This window comes from Protopterus annectens, chromosome 1.part0 (assembly GCF_019279795.1).
Source record: "Protopterus annectens isolate FY-2018-M chromosome 1.part0, PAN1.0, whole genome shotgun sequence".
Classification (NCBI taxonomy): Eukaryota; Metazoa; Chordata; order Ceratodontiformes; family Protopteridae; genus Protopterus; species Protopterus annectens.
The window spans coordinates 172,351,891-172,375,207 of NC_056725.1; positions in this window are offsets into that span (position 1 = coordinate 172,351,891).

The window sequence follows — 23,317 nt, forward strand, 5'->3', positions numbered from 1 at the left end:
ACTGGTAAATAGCATTAACTGTGTCTTTTTGGGGTTGAGGATAAGTTGTTATTTACTTAGATATGTTTTTATATCACTGAAAGCTTGTTGGGCTACTATTTGGAGGTCCGGTAAAGTATCTGCTGAGCAGATTAAAGTTGAATCGCCTGCATACTGAGTTACTTTAGCATGTGTTGTGGATGAGGCTAGATTATTGGAGAAGATGGGGAAAAGAAGGGGTCTTAGTATGGGCCCTTGGAGGACTCCAACCGACAGAGGCAGAAGTGGTGAGAGTTCGGATTTCCATCGTGCTGCTTGTTGTCTGTCATAAAGATAACTTAGGAACCAGGAGAGGGAAGTCTCTGATAGGTTTAGTGAGGCAAGAGCACTAAGGAGTTTCTAATGGGAGACCGTGTCAAACGCTTTTGACATGTCTAGGAAGATTAATGCTACTTGCTGGTTTGAATTTCTCAGCTGGTTGATGGTGTTAGTGAGATTAATTAGGGCTGTGGTGGTGGTGTGTTTTGGTCTGAAACCATATTGGGAGGGAGAGATAAGGTTGTGAGATATTGTAATAATTAAGTGTGGATACATTTTTATAGAATTTTGACACAGGGGGAAAGGATGGCTATGAGTCTGTAATTATTTAATTCTGTTGATGTTCCTCCTTTATGTAGAGGGGTGATATAGGAAATTTTCCATAATTTTGGAACATATTGTTCTGCTATAGACCTACTTACCAGAATGGAGATAGGCAAAGCTATGGCATCGGCTGAAAGTTTGAGGTACTCATTGGGAAGTTGGTCAGCTGCTAAGGAAGAAGGTTTCAGTTTTTTCAGCATTGTTCTTATGGTGTTAGTTTGGATAGGTTTGAGTTCAAAAGAGTTGTTGTTAGTTTCAACATTAGTGGAAGAGACTTTGGGGTGGAATTGTTCCCTATAACTAAGGAGAGGATGGTGTTTATAAAGTAAGTGTTGAGCTGTGAGGCAATACTGACACTTTGGTTATTGGTTGTTGGTTCTGGGGTTGTAGCTTTACCTGGGTGGAGGAGCAAGTTAATTGCTTGCCAGAATTTTGTGGGATTGTTTTCATATTTGTTTTACATAGATGTATAATATGTTCTTTATGTAATTTGAGTTGCTTTTTGTTTGATTGCAGAGCTGCTGGTATGTTGTCAGAGTTTTATTGACTTTTTTTTTCTGGTATTGAAAGCATTTTTTGTCCCTTAGTTTTTGAAGTCTAATGATTTCTTTTGATATCCAGGGCAATCTCTTATTTTTAACATGGCATGTATGAGTTGGTGCTAAGCTATTTAGAATAGCTAGAAATGTGTCATTGAAGTATGTTATGGCCTGGTCAAGTTGGAGATGATGGAGTGGTGTACAGATGTATTTACTGAGCATGTCTAAGAATGATTCATTAGAGAAGTTTTTGGTATTTTGTACGACTTTGTAAACTATGGTTCTGAGTGGGTTGAGCTAATGAAGGATTAAGTAGATAGGTCTATGGTAATTTAGAAGGCATCCGGAGAGATAGTTGCGGGTGGTACTGTTAATAAGTAACCAGTCTAAAATAGATTCCCTTTTGCTATGTTTATCTATTTGAGTGGGAAACTGGATTGTTTGGGAGAAACCATGTAGATTTGTGAAGGTAGAGGGGTTATCACCAGTGCAAGTGTTCCAGTCTAAGCTGAAGTTGCCTGTGATAATGGTTTCATGGGTGTAGGTTGAGGCTGTCCAGGCTATGAGTTCCTCAATGGCAGTGGGAGCATTGTTGGGAGGTATGTAAGTGGCTATTATGGTAATATTTTTCTTTGGGTTGATTCTGAGAAATGTTACTAGGACTTCAAAGTTGTTATCATAAGGGTATTTGATGGGTAGGTAGTCTATGCTTGGGTTATCTTTGTAGAAGATTGCAACCCTGCCACCCTTCTTCCTGATCCTGTCTAACCTATGTACACTATTACCTTGTGGGAGTATGTCTGGGTCTCTTATATGAGGTTTTAGCTAAGTTTCTGTTGGTATAAGAATGTCTGAGTATTGTGCAATGACTGCATGAAAGTCTGCGATTTTGTTAACTAGGCTTCTAAGGTTCATATTAAGAATGACAAGGTCTGTACTTTTAATGTGAGGAAGGGGTGGAATGGTAGCCATGATGGTATGTTGTGTAATATGTGGCCCGGGATTGGGGTGTATATCACCACTATGGAGAATCTGTGATTATACACAAGCATGTTTGTGTGACAGTTTGGAGAATATGTGAAGGTGTTTGATGAAGTGGTTAGTGGTATTGCTGACAACTACATGTTTGAAGTAGAAGTATGCAATAGGTGTGTGACAGATGGTATTTCTATGGACGTTTGGAGGGGGAAAACTGATAAAGATCTGGAAGGTTTTGTTTAACAGTATTTTAAGAGGAGGAGAAGTACCAACATCCTGGGAAAAATGGTGGTAGCTGTAATACCTAAAGAGGGTAAAGACCCATCAGATCCAGTCTCATACAGGCCCATTTCAATACTAAATCATGATTATTAAGTGTTCATGTGTTCATGTCTACAATGGCTAAAAGAATGACAAAAGCAATGCCATAATTGATAGATATGGATCAATGTGGTTTTATGGAGGGGAGGGAAACATTTGACAATATTAACAGAACATTGATGATCCAGAGGGAAGCAGAATGTAAGAAAATAGCATTGTTGTTTGTGGGTCTTGATGCAGAGAAAGCATTTGGCAGAGTAAGCTGGGACTTTATGAGCAGGGCAATGTAGGCATTTGCATTTCTGAAAAAAAATTATAAGATTGAATAGGAGAATATAAGAGGGATCACAGGCAAAAATTAAGTGGGTAGGTTCCTTTCTGCTAACTTCTGCTTGAGCAGAGGAACCCGGCAAGGATTTCTTCTTTTCCCTTTTTTATTTACATTATATTTATAACCATTGACAAAGAAAATAAGGGACTCAGAAATTCAAGGATATAACTGGTATGTTAGCCAAGAAACGCTGGCTCTGTTTGCAGATGGTATTATTTTATACCTGACAAAACCAGAAAGAGTCATTACAGTGTTGTGGAACATTTTGAAACAGTTTCAAATCTTTTCAGGATACAAAATTAAAGAAGCTAAAACAAAGGCAATAGCGGTAAATTATGTACCCATACACAAATTGGTTCCGTAATATCCTTATTTATCGGGACAAGATAAAATGATGTATTTAGGAGTATTGATTAAAATGATTCTTTTATGGCAGCTAAGGATATGTGGGAAGAGACTTAACAAAAGATAATACTAAAACTGAGAAAATGGAAGCTTTGTTATATGGATATGGATAATAAGATACAAGCAGTTAAAATGTTTTAGTCCCTTTAGTCTTATACATGAGTCAGGTATGTATTTTGTCAACCAGAGGAGAAGTTGTGGATAGCAATTAATAAAGAGCTGAAGGATTTCATCTGGGAGGGGAAGACAGCAACAGTGAAGTGGGATAAGCTGATTTTCCAGTACAATAGGGCAGATTGGGATTATCCAATTTGAAGGGGTATTTCAGAGCTACACTGTTAAGGCTCCTATACATATCACAAGCAGAAAACTATAATTCAAAGTGGAAAGGAATTATGTTGAGAGAAGCTCAAGAAACAAGGAGAGACTGGAATTTTGGCTCCAGGCCTTTAAGTAGAATAACAATATTATATCCATAAAGTAGCAGACAGTATTCTAAGAACTAAGCCAACACGAGAATAGAGAAAGTGGATTCTGCCGATAGGGGTGACTGCAATTAGGGATATAGACAATAGGCAAGAGGGGGATGGAATTTATTGGAGAAAACTGGCAAAGGAACCAAGGTATTGAGAGCAAATAACTAGAGAGAGAAAGATGATAGAATGGGAAGATGCCAAGAATTTATTTGTACTGCAGGTTAGAGCTTGCTTTCCCTATCAAGGATTGATACCAGAGTATAGGCAAAGATAAAGAAACAGGGGGTTCCTAAATGAAAGACCAGCACTGGTAGAGTTTTTAGTAGAATCTAAAACAGAAGCTACCATTAAAAAAGGAATAATTAATAAAGCATATAAAATAATGCATGATGACTATAACAATCAACCAGAGAAGGTTAGAAAGGCTTGGGAAGAGAGACTGGATAAGCAGTTCACAAAAACACAATGGGAGGATATATGTATGTCTCCAAAATATGCAACAAAATCTAGAAGATTTAGGATTTTTGCTTGGAAATATTTACATAGATATTTTTATACCCCAAGTAGACTCCAGATAATTTTTCCTCAGTTAGATAGCAAATGTTGGATGTGTGACAAGGAAGAAAGAGATAATTGGGAATATATTTTCTGGAAGTACAGTGAGTTGGTAGACTTTATGGATTCCCTGCGGGATGTACTGTTGGAGATGCTGGGTGGGCAGATTGTTCTGACGAGGGAGATTATTTTTCTGAGCTATGATACAGAATCAGAATTGTCTAGACATGTTTAGTCTTGCTGTCTCTAATTATGGTGGATGCCAAAAAAGCAATTACTAGAAAATGGAAATCAAATTCTAAACCAACTATATTAGAAGAAGTGAATATAGTAATAGAGATAAAACAACTGGAATTTAGATCTTTAGAAAAAGGTAAGAGCAAACTACATAGGAATAAAAAAAATGGAAATTGTGGAAACAATACATACAGGGCAGGAATGAGGTTTAAAAGAAGGCAAGACTTAATGTTTGACTGAAAATTATTAGGTAAATTAAAAGTGATGTATAATGTTTGCAACTGGGAGTGTGTAAGTATGCTTTGTGATGTAAAACACTTGCAACTAGGATTCTGTTGGTGTGGTTTGTTTTCATTTATTTAAATGTATGATTGCTTATGTTGTAAGTGATGGTTTAATAAAGATGTTTCTTGTTTAAAAAAAAGGCGATACAGGACTGATTCTTGAAGAAAATGTATACTCCTTTATATGACATTAAAAGGTTATCAGACTTAATCAAGGGAGATATGGACTCAAGGTGGGAGGTTTGTATAGATTTAGAAGCTGTAAATAATCAGATTATGACTATGGAAGAAAAGTGTTAATGTATTTAACTGTACAGGGGAATCAAGATGTTTTACTCAGCCAAAAGAATGCTACTATTTTGGGAGCATTAATCATATGGTACAGGACTGTGGCCAAAGAAGATGTGAACAACATGAGGAAAGGGGAGATTCTAAACCAAATTGTAAAATATTGTGTACAAAATCTGACAGCACTGGTCACGTTGTTTCAACTATGAACAGTATAAAATGGGCCTTGCAGATGAAGATGCAGGAGAAAGCCTTGAAGAAGAAAGGATGTAAGCTGTTTTCACCAAACTGCAAGTAATTAAATCATTTTGGAAGTAAATACTAAACGAGACATAATAAGTACAGATGAGATGGAAGTGAGGGAGGTATAGGCTATGGCTTGTGATTAGAAGTACAAAATGCTACCTTAAAAAAAAAAAAACAAATAATGCAATGTATGTTAAAGAAGTGAAATGGGAAAAGTGTTAAAAACATGAAAAGGGAAAATAAATAACATAAAAGTATAACACCTAAATGTGAACAGGAGCAGATAAAAGATTAATAGTATTACTGTGGTTTAAAAATAATACATCCAAGTATTTCCTTTCTTTTTTTGATATCAGGTATATGTTCTGGTTCTGAACAGGAGGACATAATGACTGTCCCAATATTATCATTCTGTTAATTTAAGACAATGGGCCAGATTCAGGAAGCCTCCATGTAAGAGTTATAACTCTTACACGGAGGCTGCAGTTAAACTGTGTGATGTCAGCATGTCATGCATATGCATGAGGTGCATGAGGCATGCTGAATCACACTAGTAACTCTTACACGGTCCGTGTAAGAGAGTAGGGGGCGTGTCTGTAGGCTAAGCTCTGCAAGTGGACACGCCCCCGGAAGACTAGAATGGCTGAAAGTAAACAGCCACGAGAAAGGCCATGAAAATGTGAATAAACACACTATACAACACATGCCCCGACTGGCCATCAGTGTATAAAGTGAAGAGATGTCATAAAAGTAAATTAAAACCTTTTTTTTGTTAAACCCGTAAATGTTTGCTACTGTGTGCTGGTGTGCTACTAGCGCAATCACAGTTAGCAGTCAGTGGAAAAGGATATAAGAACTAAATATGCAAAGTAAGCCAAGAAATAATAGCTTAGCGGTAGAGTACCGCCTAAGAGTAGGCAGGCAGGGTTCGAGCCCCTACAACAACCTTTTTTTGTAAATAAGCACTAAAAGCCCCTGACAGTATTGTACAAATGTAAATGTATTCCCTTTTGTAAAATTGAATGAAATAGAGCATTTTGAAGTAACATAAGAATAAAAATAGTCAGAAATGTACTGATAGCTAAGCTGCCGTGAGACAGAGTGCCCGTAGCTGAGTAGTGTTTAAAAAGCTGCAAACTGCGTGCCCGTTGCCAAGCAGCGGGTAAACAGGCTGAAACTGTGTGCAATTAGCTGAACATGTGTGTCGCTAGCCAATTAAGATTTATCCTAGCACACACCGTTTGCGCGCCGCTCCCACAGGCTAACTGCCAGTGCGCATGCGTTACCTCCAGCAAACGAGCAGAACAGGTTTAAAGTGCTTAAAAGTGCTTTTGGCATGTTTGATTGACAGGTCCTCAACTCATTTCTGTCAGGAAAAGCAAAAATCAGTTGCCAGATTCAAACCCAGGATACCATGCACTACAGTCAAGGAACTAAACCACCAGGCCATGACAGCAATACCTAGAAATGCAGAAATAGCATATATATGGGATAAAACCCAGAATGGAGCATGAGAAAGCATTTTCAGTGAAGTAGATACAATTCCAAAACGGCCAATCAGAGAAATGTGCGGAAAAGCGGCATATATAAGCCCCATAGGCGGAATACACAGCATAACTGATTGTAGAACAGACTTGCAGTCAGCATGAGTGGAGTAGGTGAGGGACGTTGCTTCGAGCACAGCGTTGGGGCGTTGAGGAGTCCAGATACATGGTCTGGCTCCTTGTCCATAATCACGAGGCCCAACTCATGCAGGGCCAGGTCTCATGGGGAGTATATAGGGCAGAGGCGTGGGACCAGTTGGCTCGTGATCTGACCAGTGCTACTGGCATTCCACGCACTGGTGAGCAGGTCCGTCACCACCATGCGGACCTGAAGAGACGCAAGCAGGACCAATTGAACCGTTGGATCCAGGAGGCCCGGCAAATGCCCAACGCCCACTACTGAGTAAGTCACATTTTACCCATGTATGTAAGGATTTCAACCAGCTGATACCATGGAGATGTGTAGTCCAATATTATTCCCTTTGTATTACAGCTGCAGGTGTCCGCTCTGCGAATGTTGAGATGCACGCCAGAAGGCTGGTGCGGCTGCGCCACCATGCAGGTTAGTAACCCCACCCAGTACTTGTAAATAAATATTATTATGTACCATGTATCAGAACAGTGCAGTGTATTGATTAAAAGTAATATAATGTGCAAGCAGGAATTGAAAGTCTGCAGGTATGGCTGCAACAAGTTCATCAGTATGCAAGTGTAACTGGAAATATAATTGATAGAATTAAACAGTGCTGTAATACAGATGTCCCATCATTAATTAAATATACTGTAACCTGCAGTAGTCTCAAGAGTACAGCTTCACAATCTGAGGTAGTCACATGTGAGATATATCCCGTTCAAATGCTGAATCATGACAGAAGTGAGGCTGTTGGAAAGTGTTTGAATCACCACAGGTCTAATATGTGAACAAAGCCTAGAAGTACCAACCTGAACTGTGAAGTTGCAGAATGTGTGAGAGTGACAGAAAGGCTCATGTATGAATAAATAAAGTAGTAATAACCCCTGAATATATAAGCCTCAGTGTGTTTTACAGAACTAAATGCATGTGGGAAGTACAAATTAACATCCCAAACTGATTTCAGTGTGTCTGAATCTGAATGTCTAGCTCAAAATCTGTATATGGTGATAACAGTAAACAATTTGCAGATAGAATGAATGATTATCTGACAGACTAAACAGCCATAGTTGTCCCCTGTCCTGTCATCAAAGTGTAGCAGGATGATGTATCTGATCAAATTCAAAATAAGTAGGATAGTGATGTATGTGTAACAGGTGTAGCATGACAGTCAAATAAAGATTATTTTGAAACATCAGCCTCAACTTAATTGTGTATCTATGATAAATGTGAATCAATGTTTAACATATGAATGTGTCATCACTTTCTATCCCCACCCAACCCTGTAATTCCATATAACAACATCCACTAAATAATGGTATGTGAACATTTCATTAATCATGGACATTTGTCCATTCCAAACATATATGCATGTCTGTTCGTGCATGTGCCCTGTTCATACCTGCAAATACGATGGCCTGTTGCCATTAATCAACCCTGCATGTCGTTTGACTGTGTTTTGCTGTTCAAATAATGCATGTGATATTGATATGCCCCTTGTTCAATGGTGTTCATATCTGGGTGTTTGTTTGATGGGAATACCAATGCATGCTGTTACAACTAATCTGAATGGAATAAAATGCCACTAACCCAAACTAACATAACTACTCACAAACCTAGAACGCTTGGGAAGGCAGGTCCCAGCGGACCCACCTCTCCCACCTCAGCTGGCGACTGCACCTGGCACTAGTGCCCAGGCGGACCCTCCGGTGGCCCTGTGCCACCTTCGGGTGGAAGCGCTGCAGGGGATGGGGCCCGTCCCCCCTCTGCAAGTGTGGCCGGAGGGGTTCGTCCACTCACCCTCCGCGGTGTCCGGTCTGTGGTGCGAAGTGAGATCCAAGACACTGTTCTTGGACCCCACGCCAGCTCGAGGCTCGTGTGGCACAGCTAACGGCCCGGCCGTTGCCCGCCTACACAGCCCCAGCACAGCCCGTCCTGGGCTGTGAAGGAACAGTGGCAACTGCCTATGGGTGGGGATATCAGTTCCACTGTTGCCATCTGTGGGCTCGTGCATCTCGGACATCCCAACCTCCGTCCCCGTCAATTGTGTAACCCCCCCCACGTGTGTCATACACCGTCCCTGTATGCGTCTTGTCTGTCTTGTCTGTTAACCTACCCAACCTACCTCCCCAGCTTTACTGACTTCCTTCACCTGTCATACCACTCTCACCTGTAAAAGAAAAAAAAGGGCACTCTGTCCCACAAAAACATTACGCCCCATACATAGCTGTCCATGTCGCAGACATGTCCGCTGGACATCTAAACTGTTAATTACAATTGGCTGTACAACAAATATTAATGTTGTCCTGACACCTCTCTCAGAGGTGGAAGGTTTCAAATGTCTCACCAAAATACATAGAAATATACAGCTGTTGCTGCAAAAGACATGGGCATCTATGGGCCTTACCTACACCCTTCCTGCAAATCCCACGCTTCTTTCCCTACTGTCTTACCCTCTTTGTGACCCCTTTTCACCACTTTCCTGTCACCCCTTTTTCTTTTCTTTCAAATAAAATAGCTGGTGTGCTTGTGTTAGCGGAGCTCACCGCCAGTGCGCATCGTGAGCTCAGCAAGCAGCGCAGACCTGGTTTAGTGCTTAAAAGTGCCTTTATGGCACTTTGATTGACAGGTCCTGTACTCAGTTCGAAAGTTTGCTAAGAAAAATAAATTCCCACTGTCAGTCTCGAACCCAGGACCTTGGTAACATTAGTCCGTATGACCTACCACTAAGCCATGCCTGCTTTACAAGAACACAGTGCTAAAATAAATATAACATGTAATAGTAGGAATCAGTATAAAGGCAATATAGGAGATGTACTATCCAAAGCATGTCAGGCAGAGTTGTAATGGCCAAATTACTGGATTCCCATACTAGTTCAGTGTGAACAGAAACAGCCCTGCTACCTGTTAGCTTGTACATAATAATGTAACGTAATGTACATATGTGAAGGTATGTATATCTACACATACATATATATAAATATATATTAATACATATGAAATATAATCGTAGGTCTCAGTAGCCATACACACTCACTACAGGAAAAAGTTAACATAATTGCTGCAACCTGAATCTGCAACACAGCTTGACCCCTGTGTGACCTACTTACCCTTCTAACTGCTTACAGGTGGCCTCAGCACTTTGATTGACAGGTCCTGTACTCAGTTCGAAAGTTTGCAAAGTAAAAATTCCCACTGTCAGTCTCGAAACCAGGACCTAGGTAACATTAGTCTGTTTGACCTACCACTAAGCCATGCCTGCTTTGGAAGAACACACTGCTAAAATAAATATAACATGTAATAGTAGGAATCAGTATAAAGGTAATATAGGAGATGTACTATCCAAAGCATGTTTGGTAGAGTTTTAATGGCCAAATGACTGCATTCCCATACTAGTTCAGTGTGAGCAGAAACAGCCCTGCTACCTGTTAGCTTGTACATAATAATGTAAGGTAATGTACATATGTGAAGGTATGTATATCTACACATACATATATATAAATATATATTAATACATATGAAATATAATCGTAGGTCTCAGTAGCCATACACACTCACTACAGGAAACAGTGAAGATATATGCAGCAACCAGAATCTGCAACACAGCCTGGCTCCTGTGAGACCTACTAAGCCCTTTAACTGCTTAAAGGTGCCTCCAGCACTGTGATTGATAGGCCCTATACTCAACTCAAAAGCAGAATATGAGCATACTAGTAGGCCCTACCACAAGACCATTGTAACACTAGTCTGTATGACCTACCACTAAGCCATGACTCTCATACAGGAATATAGTGCTAAATAAGTGGAACATGTAATAGTAGGAATGAAGATAAAGGCAATATAGTATGTCTACTACCCAAAGCATGTCAGGCAGACTTTTATAGTCCCAATTACTGGATTCCCATACTAGAGTAGTGTTAACGAAAGCAGCCCTGCTAATTGTTAGCTTGTACCCAATAATGTCAGCTAATGTACATATATGAAAGTATGTATATGTACACATATATATATATATATATATATTTATATAGCAATACATATGACATATAGTTGTAGGTGTCAGTATGCATACACACTCACTACAGGGAACAGGCAAGATAAATGCAGCAACCTGAATCTACAACACAGCATGAAGCATGGGAGATGTACTAACCTTCACACTCACAGAACACTGTCAACAGCATACCAGCATGGTCCACGCCCTACAATCTGAAAGGGCAACGCCTATCTCACATACCCTTTTATAGCAGTGTCCTGAAATCACAGTGAGACATGCAATTAGTACACACCCAGCTGCTTGCAATTAGCAAATGCTGCCTTACAATTGGTGCAGAGGCCATCACATGGACCTATGCAGATACCTACAAAAGTATTCAGTACCCACACTCCACTCATGCAATACAGTCATTGCACAAACCAAATGAGAAAGAGAGAGAGAGAGAGAGAGAGAGAGACAGAGAGAGAAGACAAAACAAAATATACAAACAGCCAGCAGAAAAACAGCAGCAGCAGCAGCAACAGCAGCAAAATTCAAGCAGCACGACTGACACACCAAAAGCTGCCACATAAAAAAAGGTAATGCAAAGTAGCAGGTTAATCCTGTGTATACTGTGACACCTCCAAATGTATCATAGTTCACTATCTATAGGTATGTCCATGAGATAGGTTGTGTGTAGATAGTCATGAAATATAAACATATGTAATATTGTTGTACATGTGGGCCATAACTAACACTTCCATAGCTTAGAACACAAGGCCAGTTGTGCATATGATGCAGTAGTTCCCAGGGTCAGTAGAGGTTCCTCCTCATTGGTGTGGGACCACTGTGTATGTATGGCACTGTTCAGGTACATATCCTGTAGTATGGCCAGGGATTAATATCAGTCTGTCATGTGGTGCTATGTCCTCCAGGGGTGAATGTAGCACACATCCAGGGATACCATTTCGTAACAGTGATGATATGTGTTCTGCAATGATGAGGGTGGCTCTCACCTCGACATGTGAGAGGATAGGGAGGTTACAGTCATCTGGGATAACTAATAACACGTGTGTAGGACAATGGGGGTACCTGCACCTAAACTGTCTGCAACATTGTTGGCAATATCTGTGCATTTGGTGAATGTGAAGCATCTTAACACTGCAGACAACAGATGCCTTCCTGTCATGTGAATCTGCCCTGTGCTGCAGTAGCCTCCTACTATTGTTATACAATATGCCTGTATCTGTAGTCCACTGGACAGGATTAATAAGTGGTGTGCAGTTGTTCTGGGTTAGATAACTGTGTGCACAGTACATGCAGTATGTGGGATGTCTGTGGTAAGCATATGCAAATGTGCTGGCGGTGTGTGTTGTGGCTTCCACTGGCCCAGTGGGCTGCATGGATAGCATCACTGTCATAACTACTGAATAACTGTGTAATAACATGCATACATAGCAAGGTAGTGTATTGTGCTTGTGGTGTTGTTCAGATATGTATATCCAGGCTGAGTAATGTGTGTCCACATCACAGGGTTGGATGGCAGCACACATCCAGTATGTATGGATGAACACCCAGAATGTGTCACACGTGTCACCTGTGCAGACGTATCTGGCCATTACCTGTGCATCCCCACAACACACACACATGCAACATATGGCAGAAGTACTATAGCAGTACACACATGTTCATAGGTTCATACTAGGCTATCTGCCCGAGGGCATTTACAAGCCTAGCCCATCGCTTTGTGGCTTACGCCACCCCTTTAGTATGGGGAACCATACCCATTATTTTGCTGTGCCTCTGTCGAGCAGTGACACTGAGGTAATCCCTGGGGTATATCTGCGATCACCCATCCATTGGTCAAGATTTCTCTTGAACAAGGCCAGCGAGGTGCTCTGCCTCACATATACCGTGATTTTGTTCCACAGCATAGGGAGTCTTTGGGTGATGAATCTATCCCTCCAGCATGTCCTATTAATAGCCGTGTCGAGGTTTAAGTCTCCTGGCCTTGTGGCTCTGATGGATCTAGATTTTTTTAGGTGAAGCATATTCATCAAATCTGGGTCTGACATGGCCTTGTATGTTGGGCAAAGGTCACCTCTGAGCAAGCGGTAAGCGACTGAATAGAACATACATGGACATGCTGGAGGGGCAAATTCTTAACTGAGAGGCTCCCTTTACTCTGTAATGAGCTCGAACAGTTGAGAATGAACAGTTCATAGGTTCATACTAGGCTATTTGCCCTAGGGCATTGGTAAGCCTAGTAGAATGTGTTTGTCTTTGCCACCCAATCACAAGTTATGCTGCTATGCCCTTGTCCGACTTTAGTATACTATGCCTCTGTCTAACAGCGACATAGAAGTGATACCTGGGGTACAACTATGATCTCCATCCACTCATCCAGATTCCTATGGAAGAGAGTCAATGAGGGACTCTGCCTAACCAGTAGTGTGAGCTCATTACAGAGTGAAGGGAGCCTGTTGGTTAGGAATATGTCCCTCCAGCATGTCCATGTATGTCAGTGCTGAGGTCCAGCTCTCCTGAGCATGTGGCTGTATGGGACTCTGATTGCCTGAGGTACATCACGTTCATTACTGCTAGGTAGGACATGGCTGTATATGGCATGCACAGATTGCCCCTGAACAGGCAGTATGCCACTGAGTCCAGCTGGATTCACTTTACCTGGGCAGCATATGACATCTGTGTGAGCCATTGCATCCCCTTGATGATGTACTGTTGTCCTGTACCAGTTGCTGTAGGTGTCTGGTTAGGTACATCCCAAAAGGTGCATTGTATGCAATTATAGGCCTGATGATGGATGAGTACAGAGGCACAATGACCTCCCCTGCCATACATGTGAATCAGTCATGATTAGCTGGGCTATATAACATGTCTGTCAATCCACGTTGGCCATGTGGTAGACAAATGACAGACTGCTACCATGTTTCTTCCCCAGGTCCCCAACCACGCCTACTGTACTCAATGGCCTAACACCTATGTTGTACTGTGCCACCAATGTGGAGGCGTGGGAATCTGCATTGAATACTGATACTCCCCTCCCTTGTTCAAGTGTTGTGGCCGACAAGAATGGTAACAGCTATAACGTGGTAGTACTGGTGTGCTCCTGTGAAACCTGAAACAGGTTCATGTTACTGCACAGATATCGATCTCCAGAATGCTAGGTAGGGTTTTGGGTGCGTGCATCCTTGGGTCTAGACGTCCAGTGTTGAGTAGCATCACTCTTACTTCCTCATCCTTTGTGATACAAATGGATGTGGGTTTGCCTTATGAGCCTTGCCTAATACAGGCACTATGGGTGTAGCAGGAGGCTCCGCCAAATGTCAATAGGACTGTGGTGACAGGTGCAAGCTGTCCCTAGCAAAGCATACCACCCCAAGATGGCAGGGATTGGCACACCTGTGAATGACACCAGTATGTCAGTCAATTGTTGGAAGGGATCATTGTGCCTTGATATTGTGGCATTGTTCTAGGTGAGGGTAGGATGCTACTCAAGGTCAGGGTCAAACTGTCCCGGGCTACGTGCTCAGAGAGCTCTGTAATGTCTCATGTCATGTAGTCCAGGGAGGAATGTGTCAGGCCATTCACAGCAGCATGGACATTGACTGAGTCATACCTGTACCTGCCTTGGGGTTACCTGACTGTTTGTGTTATGTGGCAGGTCATAGTGACTGACAGGCTGCACACCGTGACCCTCACCTCGTTAAGCCTGGTGAACGTGATGTGAGTGTGCCTGATCATAGAGGCACCTAGTACAGGTGTATGAGGTGTGTTGTTAACTGTTAATGGCTGTGAGTGTTCAGCACATTGGCTTTGTGTGATATGTGTTGCACATGTTCGTTTATGTGGTAGTGGTTGCCTGGATGTCTGCATAGGAGGTCTCTGCTGCATAGGCAGAGCTGTGGTCTGAGCCTACAAGTATGATCATGTGTGATCATGTGTTAGGTCCGCTGTTGTGTTAGGTCTACGTGAGACTGGAAGTGTAGTGAGTGATCCCCTTTGCCACGTGACTGGTTATGGCGGTATTGAGTAGACAGAGCCTAGCCTCCAGTCTGGTATATGGTTGCATCACTCACATGAGTTTGAATTTGTCGTTAGGAGGAGGGGTTGTCTGTGTACATGCATCTGTTCTAACATTGTCTCTGGAGTACCACACTCACCAGCTGGACTGAGGAGGGAACTGACAACTGACCTCTGGACATGCTAGAATACTATTGTGAACTCTGTAATCAGTAATGATTGAAAACAAGGTCCAGTGGGGAGTGAGGGTGTACTGACATTACCTACAACTGCTGACTGATATAAAAGCGTCAGTGAGCAAATGCCAGGTAACCTAAGTGCAATGTGTCACAATGAAGTAAATGCAACAATGACAAGCAGTCACTTGCTGTCATGTGTAACATGGAAGTACGTACAGTAAGCAATGCAGATAACAGTAGTGAGTCACAGATGTGTTGCAAAGATGTGTACTATGTGGAAGTAGCATACCAGTGAAATAACAAGCTAACAGATAACAAGCATATAAACAAAGGTAGATGCAGGAGGCCTGGATGTAGTGTTTGCTACAACAAACAAGGTGTAGCAATGTCAGTAAGATACAGCTCAGATATGCAGGCACTATAAACCTGATACCAGATGTCCCCAGCTATGAATGGCAGAGTACAGCCTATTGTCACACATGAGTGCAGACCACAAACCTCGTTAATGTTAAATAACTGGCCTAAAGGACAACTGCCCATACCAGAAGTAATACACTTGTACACTGGGCCCACAATCAGCAGTTCCCAACTTCAATGGATGAAAGATATGTGTCCTGCCACCACAGTGCTTGCCACCAACCTCCCTAATGTAAAACAACTGGTCTGAAGGCCAAGTACTTAGTACAAATGACATAGAATGATAGCTACACTGTAATCAGGTTTTAACCAATCAGTAATAAGTAGAAGTTAACACACCCTGTATAGAATGTGTACCATGTATTGTTGAGATACTATGCTGATAACCTGTTTGTGTACCTTTCCAGATAGACATGGCACCTAAAAGAAATCCTGTGTACTCTGCTGCAGAGGATGACGTGATCCACCAGAGCCTGGTGCGTGACTATGCCATCCTGTTCTCACGCACCACCCAGAATCAGCAGGAGAGGTCTGCACTGTGGCAAAGCCTCGTTAGCAGGATAAATGATGTTGGCATGCATGATAGGACATATGAGCAGGTGAGACATCACTGCAGTGATTTGATAAGGAATGTCCGCCAGCGTGTTGCAGATATCCGCAGGCAACAGGCTGCCACAGGTGGGGGGGTGGCCACACATCCCCCCCTCACCAGACAGGAGGGGCTACTGCTAAGTGTTGTGGATCCAGCCCCAGAACAACAGCAAACATCATGCATCCTGATGGAGGTTGGATCCACACAGCAGCAAGACAGCGAGCGTGCAGGTAAGATGCCATATTCATTTATTGTTATTACTTTTACATTTGTTGACCCAGATAGTCTAGCTGGATATGAGTTCATTTTCAGTAGAGGCCTGTGGAGAAAAGCTCCACACATAACGTAATAAAGGCAGACAGACAAGTTGTCAATACAGACAGCCAACATAATAGAATTGTACACCAGCCTGTTAATTAAATAAACATACATGTAAGGAAGTCAAACAGTTTAGAGTCATACACAATGTACTGTTGGTTTCAAAGCAATCCTACCTAAAGCATAATGGTTATGCAATAAGGCAAAAGCCATATACATAATAGTTAGGGCTCAGAAGGGTAGAGAAGTAGAAGGAGTATGACAGATACAATGATATGGAAGAGGCAGGAGTCAAGAAGGGAAGTGAGGAAAACAAGGAAGACAGTCAAGAGGAGGTGGGAGGGATGGGAGAAGTAGGTCAGAGCATAGAAGGACATCAAGGTGAAAGAAACAGGGTAGAAGCTAGTTTCTATGCACAATGAGGGGTTAAAGGTGAAGAGCGTAGGGAGAGGGATGTTAGCCTGGACTCCAAGAAGAACAAAGCCAGTGGTTTTGGAAGTACAATTTGAGTTGACGTTTGAAGAGAGGTAAGGGTGAGATTAGAGTTAACTCCTGGTATGTACATATGACTGTTCTGTACGCTGTTACTTCATGCACGCATAAGGTGTGCATGTGGTATGTATCTGTCATCATGATATATATACAGACATGATGTGCAGCTGATGTGTATAAGGGAACTAGTGTACTACTGTACTGTATCATGTGCAAAACAAATGGCACACATGTGCCCACTGACATTACTCTCTTCACACTTCCAGGTCCCTCCCATGTATCAACGAGGCAGGCCATACATGCTGGTGAGTCTTTTAACAGTATCTGTAAAACAATTTATAAAACTAGGAAGAGTAGTGTAACTCTGTAGTAGACATGCTGGTGACTGTGTCCACAATAACTGTAATTGACAGGTAGTAAATTGAGTAGTGTAACACGGTATTGATGTGTGTGTTTACTGTGGGGTGTGCATGTGTGCAAGTGTGCCTGTGCCCAAGTGTGCATGTGTGTTAGTGTCCATGAGTGCATGTGTCCATTTCTGAATGTGTGCATTAGTATTGAAGTGCATCTCTTTCAAATATGTATTGAGACTGTAATCTGTGTTCCATGTTTTCCTCCCGTAGGTTCTGGTGCTGCTCTGGTGACCTGCAGCAGGGAACCTGAATCTTGTGCCCCAGGTACTGATGATGATGAAATGTCTGTAATGGTGCAGGAAGGTGTGTCTGGGTCCGCCATTGGTCAGCCAATTGACAGTACACAGCTTTCAACCCGTCAATGCGCACAGTCATCCTGCCGTTACATCCTTTATCACCATTGTCCCTAGGTGATGGACAGTCAGCAGTGGGCATAGATCAGGGTAATGTGGTACCTGTGGCACATGCATCCTCACAACGCAGCCATGTGCAGAGGCCTCCAATGGTACCACGCAGACAGTCGCCCATGGGTTCTCGGGGGGGCATCCGTGGCCGTACTGCCTCTGGCCGACGTGCCCAGGGAGGTATGTCAACCTCCACTATGTTTAGAACTGTCATGCAGGCACAGGCACGTATGGAAAGGTACACCAGACAGGGTCTGAGGGAGCTGAGAGCATGTCGCATAGCCATGACAGACGGCATGCATGATGTTGCGAATGCTATCCGTAACTTCACAGATGTCGTTGACAGACGTTGTGAGGGCATACAACAGCTGCTCCACAACCAGATGTCCATGGGCCAGGGCGATGGTGTGCGTTTGCGGCGTCGGCGTGGCCGTATGCCAGCAAGAGCACCAGCTGGCAGTGGCCGCGCGACAACGGGCCCACTCGCTGGCGCCTCAAGTGCCAGCACCAGCCCCAGCAATGCTGGGTCTGTGCTGTCATCCAGACGCCCCAGGAGACCACGTGCACGTGGCTCTGGACAGTCCCAACAGGGAACTGTGTCCAGTCAACACACCCCTGCTTCCGATGACAGTACCCAGTCTGGGTTAGTACGGATACGGCCCGTAGCACCCTGCCAGGCACAGGTACCGTGTCCGTGCCCACAGACACTGATTTGGATGACCTGACAGGTGCAGTCTGTGGCTGTCCACAAAACCCTGTACATGGCAGCCATTATGTGGGACTGTGTGCGTGCTTACACACATGCAGAAACCTAACACCTAGGGCAAACACATACACACACACACTGCACCAACAACGGTCCACCCTGTACTGCTGCCCCTCACAAACACACATACACACACATGTCAATTGGTGTTACCAGTGGCGGCTTGGGCATATCTAACCCACACCCTGTGCATATGATGACACTGTGCCACCTCCTGCATACTACAACATCGGTGCAGGTAAAGGTAAACACGTTGCTGATGCACAGGGTGACTACATAGATGTGTATAAGTAGTAACATGTTGGTAACTGTTGTGTGTTGCAGTATAAATGTGTGTATATCCCATCAGTCCTGCTGCAGTAACTGTATGAATGTCCTCAATTGTTATCTGCACCCATACTACTTAACAAAGTGTACCTGCAGCACACCATCACATGCTAACATTGACTATGGCAATGTGCATCTTGTGCTGTTATGTAGATTCAGCTACATGTATCTGTTCTGTCACACATGCATTTATACACACCCTGCTACCCACACACATGCACACGCTCACCTGCCATTCCCATTATTTATCACCCTACATGAGTAGCTGTTGATACATGACAGGTACACATTTCAGAAGTGCACTATGTTGTTTACTACTGGCATCCCCTTCTCTACCTGTACTCACAGGGTGCAGGCAACCTCATCATTTGAAGATGTAATGTGCATCAGGTACTGTAGTACCCTGATTGCCACAGCAAACATGCTTCCCATACGGAAATGCACACACAGACACATCCCACATCCACACACTTGCCACATTCAGGCTTCAGAACACTATCTAGGTATATTCGGGTACATGTGCATGTTCAAGTAGCATGTAACACTATACTGAGTACTGGCACTTAGTTGTCTGTTGTCATGTTGTCTGTATAGAATAAAAGAATTGTTTTATTATCCTACTCCGTTTTGTGGACATTACTTGAACAAGTGTTACCTTACATGTGTTATCAGTACCAACACCTTCTGTTTTGTAGTTTTGTTTGTATAGGGTGCTATCAACATCACTGCTTGTTAAGGGTAATGACCACCCTGCAGTGCATAGCCCCATGTGGCAAAAGCCACATCCCACCCCATCATTGTGCACACACACTAACCCCACCAACAGTAAAACACATACTTTCCATTTGCAAGATTCAAACCCACACCTAACTGTGCAATGACAGTAGAAACAGACACATTAGCAGAGTGTGCTATTTGCAGTAGTTGGAGAAACCTTTACTAATGCTGTACTTAGAGGGTGCTGACATCATCTGTGTGTAGGAGGAGGGATGTGCACCCTGTAGTGTGTTCTCCCAGTTGGCAAAAGGCAGTTAACCCTCCCAGCATAGTGCACACACATAAACCACACTCATACATTCCCTTTGCAGGATTCAAACCCCCACCTAACTACGTTATGACACTGAAGAAAGACACATTAGCAGAGCGCGCTATGCAAATTACTGGAGGACTTTACTACAGGTGATATAGTTATACAGTCCTGACATCATCACTATTTCAAAAGGGGGATCTGCATCCTGTACGATACTGTCACGGTTGCTAATAGGGACATTTCCCACACACACACATCGATGTGTTGGAGGTTTGCATATGTGGGGGATCCAGAACACCAGTGTGATTAGTATATGGTTTGATTGCAACAATGAGGGATATACTCCCAGTGGTGATTAGTTTTTACTCATGTTTGTAAAGATCAGCTCTAGTATATCTGCCCGTCTTGTGGGAAGGTTGGTTACCTGTTCCATAGCCAAAGAATGTCTGATCAATGGGAATCTTAGAGCTTGGGTATTGTGGCCTGTGTAATGTACACAGTCTATGTTTGGGTAGCTGGCATCACCCAGTATGATGGTGTTTGCAGAGTAATCTAAACTCTCCTGTGTCAGCATGAAGGCTGTGTGGGAGACCTGAGTTTGAGAGGGTGCTGTAAGAGCTCCTCTGTGTCTCTTTCCATGTGGTCCAGGGAGGTGCGTCCCAACAGGTAGCTGACTGTGACCCTCCCTTGCTCTGTCTGGAGGCGGCACGTCTGTCAACAGCTCATGTCAAGCAAGTGCACACCCCTCATAAATGATGTGGAAACCTTCAAAGGCCCAAGGCCTGTTGAAAATATGGACCAGACTGCAGATACCTGTATAGAGGCATTCTGTGGACACATTCAGGAATGCATGGATCATGAAGCCACATATGAAAGCATGACCCAATTCTCCAAAGGCAGATGTCCTGGGCGGACACCAGCCATAAACACACTATACAATAGAAGGATGGCGCCACTACATGATACAACAACCTCCCAAAATGTGAAGGCACCACTGATGAGTATTGGAAGACAACTACAGGCACCCATATGATTGTCTAAGGCCATCTTTGAGAGAGGATTCCACAAGCCACTGAGGATAATCACAAGGCTGCCTGTAGTTATGTTAGTAACCTGGGTGGTACTACCCAGATATGCTCAGAGGTAATACAATATGTCACACAAAATATAAAACACACAGACATTGCCATCATCCTAGTGGACAGGTTCAATGCTGCCTTCTCTCCCACCACACCAAAAGGGAACATATGTCTCGCATCACAGTGCTTCCCCGCCTGACATCACAGATGCTCAGGTAAGAGATGCCCTTCCCAAAGCAGTAAACACTGCATCAATGGGACCAGACAGTGTCCCAGGCTGTGTCCTACATGAACCACAAGAAGAGCTACACCCAGACATAACACCACTGTTCAATCCCAGCCTTAATACATGATATGTGACCAGAGAGTGGCATACAGCAACAGTGGTCCCTCAACATGCAGGTGGTGCCGTCACGGATCCTGGACACTACTCGCCCCATATGTCTGACTAGCTTTGTCTGCAAAGCTATGGCAAGAATCATCAAGAACCTCACATATCTAGATATTGTGGACCTACAGACATGTCACCATACACAGTTTGGCTTTGTCAATGGCAAATCCTGCCTATCAAACCTGTTTGCTTTGTTTGAAACAGTCACCAAGGCCACTGTCAAGGGGTAGGAGGTCCACACAGCCTACCTGGACCTTGCATAAGCCTTGGATACAATACCCCACTTGTGCATTCTAGGAAGCTCACCAGTGTACATATTAACCCCTATGTCACTATGGGTATTGCACAGTGGCTCAAGGGCAGAACACACATGGTAGAATTGCTGGAGCCATGTCAGCCTCCAACCTGGTACAAGTGGTGTCCCACAAGGCAAAGCCCTAGGGGCTGTCATGTTCATTATATATTTGTCATAGGTACAGGCCAACATGGAAGTACTGTGGCTCAGCACGTCACAGGTGACTGCAGACCGAACACCATAATCAACTCAACAGCTAACACACGCATCCTCCAAAGGGACTCTTGCAAACACACGACTTGTGCCACAGCCATGGCCTCAACATGAATGACAGAAAGAGTATAGTCATCCCCTTTGTCAAACAGTAAATGACCACAATGTACCACATATGTGTTAATCCAGTAAGTGCAGACCTAGGAATTATGGACCTTGGGGTACGAGGTTGATAGCATCCTACCATTTGACAACAACATGGACAAAGTGGTTAGGTAAGCATGTGATATGGGCCACATCATCATGGGATCCACATGTAGGCCAGGGAGGACATTGTGCCCTTTACTCATCCCTCATCATGCCCATAATTGACTATGATGAACCTGTCGGCATGCACCTTACCAGACACCTGCAGCAACTGGGGCTACCACATATGTACCTCGACAAGGGGATCAAAGTGCTCAAACAGATGCCACATACTGACTGGTTAAAGTAGCAGCAGCTCTACTCAGTGACATACTGCCTCTTCATAGGCAATCTGTGCCTTACATAGAAGGCCAGGTCATACCCTCACGTAATGGCCATGCTGCATCTCAGAATATCCAGATCCCACCAGGATACACGCTGGAAATACATGAACTTCAGGAGTGATATACATAGGACATGGTGGAGGGGCACATTCACAACTCAGAGGCACCCTTCATTCCTGATTATTATCCCAATAGAGGTTAGGCGGACTGACTCAGTGACTATCCTCAAGAGCGATATTAATGACTGGATGTGACATTGTAGGGTTACCCTGGGTATCACTTATGTGTCACTGTGAGAAAGAGGCACAGTATACTAACCTTGGAAAAGGGCATAGCAAGACAGATTCACAATGCATGTTGAAAGGCACGCACATTCTGGCTAGGTGGATACATGCCCTGGGCAGATATCCCTGTACGAACCTATGGACCTATGTCTCTTTTTCACCATTGGCCCTATGTGCTGTCAATCACCAATGTAATCTCAATACTCCGGTAGCATGTGCAAAGGTCAGTTGTCAGTCACCTCTATGGTACAGTTGTGGAATATGTGTGTCATGTAGTAATGTCACAGCTGCCACATGTACACAGTCAACCCTATGCCCTACCCATTGATGTACATCACATGTATGAGATGGAAACACATGGCCAAACTGTAACAACAACATACAAGTCAGTCAGATGCATGGACACATATGACTCAGTCATTGTCCATGCCACCACAGCTGATGTGGGATGTCGCTCACTGGGATACGTGATAGGGAACATGGAAGGGATCACTGAGCAAGTGACACAGGCTGGTAGACCCCTGACCTTGGTTGGCATCAGACCCTCACCAGGGATTCCGACAAATTACTGAATGCTAATGAATAAGTGTATCTACAACACCCTAGCTGAATGGT